Source organism: Etheostoma cragini, chromosome 23 (assembly GCF_013103735.1).
Source record: "Etheostoma cragini isolate CJK2018 chromosome 23, CSU_Ecrag_1.0, whole genome shotgun sequence".
NCBI lineage: Eukaryota > Metazoa > Chordata > Actinopteri > Perciformes > Percidae > Etheostoma > Etheostoma cragini.
In genome coordinates, this window is record NC_048429.1 from 15,648,807 (window position 1) to 15,653,856 (window position 5,050).

Genomic DNA, 5,050 nt, shown 5'->3' on the forward strand with positions numbered 1-5,050 from the left:
AAAGGGACTTCTGGTCTCCAAATGGAGGCGTGGGTTCAAATCCCACTCCTGACACAGCATTACTTTACTTGGTTTCCCAATGGCTTTAGGTAGCTTTGGCATCAGTGCACATTTGACTAAAACGGTCCTAACAATAAAGGAAGTACCATCCTGGCGTGATGTCTTTGCATCACTACATGCTTTGTGTGCACTGAAACTTGGCAAATACTTCATAAATCTTAATGTAGAAGGTACAAATGAATCATAGAAGTCAACCAACCACAGTAGTCGTAAGGATGGCCGAGTGGTCAGAGGCGCCAGACTCAAGCTTTGACTCCTTCCTGTGTAAAGGGTATTCTGGTCTTCAAGTGGAGGCGTGCGTTCAACTCCCAGTCCTGACACAGCTTTAGTGTATTTGGTTTTCCCAGTGTTAAATGTAAGCGTTAACCTCAGTGCAAATTGTATACACTCACATGTTTAGAATATTGATGTAGAAGGTATAAGAAAATCATGGTAGTCTCTCTATAGCATCACCAGTCAGGATGGCCGAGTGGTCCTTGGCGCCAGACTCAAGGTTTGACGTCTTCCTGTGTAAAGGGACTTCTGGTCTCCAAATGGAGGCGTGGGTTCAAATCCCACTCTTGACACAGCATTACTTTACTTGGTTTCCCCATGGCTTTAGCATCAGTGCACATTTGACTAAACTGGTCCTAACAATAAAGGAAATACCATCCTGGCTCGATGTCTTTGCAGGCGCCAGACTCAAGGTTTGACACCTTCCTGAGTTAACTTCTGGTCTCTAAATCAAGGTGTGGGTTAAAATCCCACAGCTGTACTTTATTTGGTTTTCCCACAGCTCTATGTAGCTTTAGCATCAGTGCACGTTTGCCTAAACTGGTCCTAACAAGAAAGGAAATACCATCCAGACTGGCTGTGTTTGCATCACTACATGCTTTATGTGCACTGAAACTTGGCAAATACTTCATAAACATTAACGTAGAAGGTACAAATGAATGATAGAAGTCAACCAGCCAAGGTTTGACTCCTTTCTGTGTAAAGGCACTTCTGGTCAACAGCATGTTGCACACACATTTTTGGGCATGTAGAGAAATTGAAAGCTTTACTGGCCTGCTTTCCCTAGTTACTGTTCCTAAGCTATGATTGTACAATAACAGTTTGGGGGTGGGGTAAAGTGAGCTGTCAGTGGTATAATTATGGATGTGTCCTTTTGAATTAACTGAAACCAACAGTTAACAGCACTATAGTTAGGGATACATTTCATTCAAGCAGCTGCGATGATTCAACCTTATTGTCATCATTATAGAGAGTACTCAGAAAATGAGATTTAGTAAAGGTGTGTCAGGCGTGGGATTTGAACCCACGCCTACTTTTGGAGACCAGAAGTCCCTTACCTCAGGAAGGAATCAAACCTTGAATCTGGCACCTTAAACCACTCGGCCATCCTGATTACTGTAAACCACAAACCAATATGATTTTTTTTTTAACCTTCAACCTTAACATTTTAAGACACGTTCACCAACATGTAAGTGCACACAACGCATGCAGTGATGTTCTGAAGACCGCTGGAAGACATTTCCTGACTCCCATGACAACCAATGTGGTGTCCTGTTTGTAGCTGGCTGCCATTCCTAACTAACTCCTCTTATCTAATCAGTGACACCTGGTCCATCTTCACAAGGCCCTTCCTCCCTCGCTCTCATCCAGCAGACTGCCAGAGCTGAGTCTCTCAACACCACTTTGGCACTCTTTGTTCTCTTTCAACTCTAATACTTTTCTCTCACCACTTCAGCTCATTTTGTTGCTAAAAATTCAGGATAAACAATATCCATTGCCCTTCCCAAGTACCACCAAAAGCAGCTATATTTGAACAATAAAACCCTCTTTTTTTCTTCAAAAAGCAAATAGTTTAAGTACAAAACAAGACCACTGCTTAGAATATAGTTTATCCTGCTTCATTTCACCCTTCCTGTAGCTTCCCTTGAGCTAGAGTCTCAACACTCATTGGAAAAACGAAAGAATATGCCTAAAACATAGGAACATGAATAGCACATGAGTGCCCCATTATCACCCTTTGATGAGTCTTTACAATACACCCATGACTGTGTTGGGGGGGATTTTCACTGCGCTGGTGCTGCCAGAATTTGTGACATGAGTTGTCTCATGTTCTATAACACGGTGCAAAAAAATCTCAGTAAATCGTCTCACATGAGAGCAGGCGTCCTTCAGCGGATAATGATTAAATACTGTGAGACGTCAGGTTTAGTTCCAGGGAAGAGACTCAAGAGCTTTCAAGTTCACCAGAAGAAGCATCTATCTATCTATTGATCACTAGTTACTACAGTTGCACTAATTCCATGATAGCTATATACTGTACCTGAGACTGGGGATCAGACACTGACCCGCACGTCCAAAGCGTGGCTCACAAAGCCGGGTGACCCAGTTAGCCAAAATAGAAAATGCCATCCACTTAGGGTGAGAGGTGAGAGGTGAGAGGCTTAAATCGGTGATGACATGGTGGAACCCTCTCTCCTAAGTTTAGTTTAGTTTAGTTTTTTTTTTGAAGTACTGTACATACAATAGATATAAAACCCCCAAAAAGCATTTCAGTGCAGGAATCCAGAGTCCTCTGCTAACACACATAAAAAACAACAATGAAAATGATGATTACTCTAGAAAGAAATACAAGCAATACAACAAGCAAACAGCAAAACGTATAACACACGCTTAATATATACATGTAAAAAAATAAAGCAAGCAAAAAGAAAAACAAACCATAGTGTCAATAATGAAACAGAAATATCTTGCAATAAGGGGTTAAGATAAAATGAGAAATATCTTAAACTGTGACCTGAAGGCTGGCAAAGTTCATGGCTTTAGTGACCCATTCAATGATAGTAGGGGGCTTCGATATCAGATTAAAAAAAACAATGAAATGATGTACGACAGGTACAAATGTGAGTGAATATCTGAATCAGCGGACGGTGGGAGAAACAATACAGCGCGTATTCAGTGGGTCGCATATCTCTGCCATAAACCTATGGGCTTAGAAACTTGTTTTTGGCGTATGAAAATTTGGGGCCTTAAAAAGTCTTAAATTTGCATTGTGTTTTAGGTCTTAAATCATTTAAAAATGGTCTTAATCTTCCTACGGTCATGTAAGGCTGCCTCTAATGCTTAAAATGTTCCCGCAGCGCTTTAAAATGTTTTTTTTCAATGTAATTTTATTTTAATTCTGTGGTGTTGTAGTTCTTTCTATCGCTAGTCCAAATATAATATGCTGTATTACAACTGAGCTACTGTACTACAAATGAGACCAACATGCATCATATATTGCTGCGAATCTAGACCACAGTCCTATAATGCCAACGAGGAAATCAGGGAATTGTTTCAGACTCTGACATCTGACTTGTTTTATGTTGTGATATTAATTGATTAAAGTGCTCATATTATGCTAATCTTAGATAAGGTTCATATGGTTTAATTTTTGTTGTACTGCACATTGCTGCAGCTCCTCTTTTCACCCTGTATCTTAAGCTCTATAACAGTAGCTAGGTAAGGACTACTAGCCAGTCAGAAGCAGAGTATGAGGGTGTACCCTGACAGTAGCTAGGTAAGGACTACAAGCCAGTCAGAAGCAGAGTATGAGGGTGTGCCCTGACAGTAGCTAGGTAAGGACTACTAGCCAGTCAGAAGCAGAGTAGGAGGATGTGCCACGCTAGCAGCTAGGCGAGAATTATAATGTGTGTTACAAAGTGATGCACAAAGTGATGCAAGGCTGTACTACAACTGAGCTGTTTGGAGTAGGTTGTGAACAGTGTTTTCTTATCGAGATGGTAAGTCCCTTTGGTGGGGGGGGGGGGACTTTGGGCTTTCTCACTTTGTAAACCTATAACTTGCAGAAAGATGTATAACATGATAAAGGACAGGGAAATAATGTGAGCCCTTTATATTTGACTCAGGGAACCCTGTAGGAACCCTGGGTAGAGCATGTACCCCAGGTACTGAGGCTCAGTCCTTACCGCCAAGGCCCAAGGTCGGCTTTCAACCCGCGGCCCTTTGCTGCCCTTTGTCGTACCCAACTTTCTCCCCCTCTAGCATGTCAAAGCCGGAAAACAAATTTATAACATAACTCTGCCCACTAGCTGCTGGTGTGTCCGCAGATTAAATGTGGCCACCAACATGCGTCTGAACCCACATCAGCCATCCTTTCCGCTCTGTTCAAACACGGTTGGAACTTGATGGTTTGGACTTGAGCATAACAGAGACAAATAGAGCTTACATAAACTCCAGACTGGAACACAGCCGACCTGTTACTGCTGGAAAACTCCCATTGAGCAAACCAGTCAAACAAAAGCTCTCGTTATGTAACCGGTTCGCAAATGAAACAAATGTGCTGAGCAAATGTCTGATCTCTGGGAGAACTCAGACTTTCTAACAAACTGAAATGTAGGGAAGCTGAAGCTCTCAGCGTGGCAGTGCCTTGCTCATGGTCAGAGAGAAACACATGGTGCAATCCCCTGCTGTTTCCTCCATGATAACCCGCGGTGGAAGAAGTATTCAGATAGATAGATACTTTATTCATCCCGAAGGAAATTTTAGGACTTTACTTGAGTAAAAGTACTAATACCAAACTGTATAAAACACTCTCACAAGTACAAGCCCAGGATTGAAAATGATACTTCCCACTTTCCCCTTATCTCAACGTTTTTGTTGCTTTTAACAAAGTTTTTTCATGAAGTTTTTGTATTTTTTGGGTGTTTTTGATTTTTTTTTTTCATCGATTTTGCCGCTTTTTCCAACATTTTCCACCTGTATTTCAACTTCCTTCTTTTTGGATTAAAAAAAAAATCTTTGAAAAGAGGTCAAATTTGACCCGAAGACAACATGAGGGTTAAGCAAAACTATGCACTTACTGTATCATCAAGGAAATGTACTCCATCCTGAAATATTCTCACAGATTGAAAACTTAAAACAAATAAAAGCGCTAAAGAAAGAAAGTGTAAAAAACAAACAAATTCTGTGTTTTAATATTTTTTTTTTAATAATCTTA

General features: G+C 41.0%; 1 non-coding gene across 1 annotated transcript; it reads left to right on the forward strand.

Annotated features, from left to right (window-relative positions):
• The first annotated feature begins 515 nt into the window (after positions 1 to 515).
• Positions 516 to 626, forward strand: trnal-caa. Its single transcript has 2 exons — positions 516 to 553; positions 581 to 626. It is a non-coding gene; the product is annotated as a tRNA-Leu (tRNA).
• Positions 627 to 5,050: the final 4,424 nt, after the last annotated feature.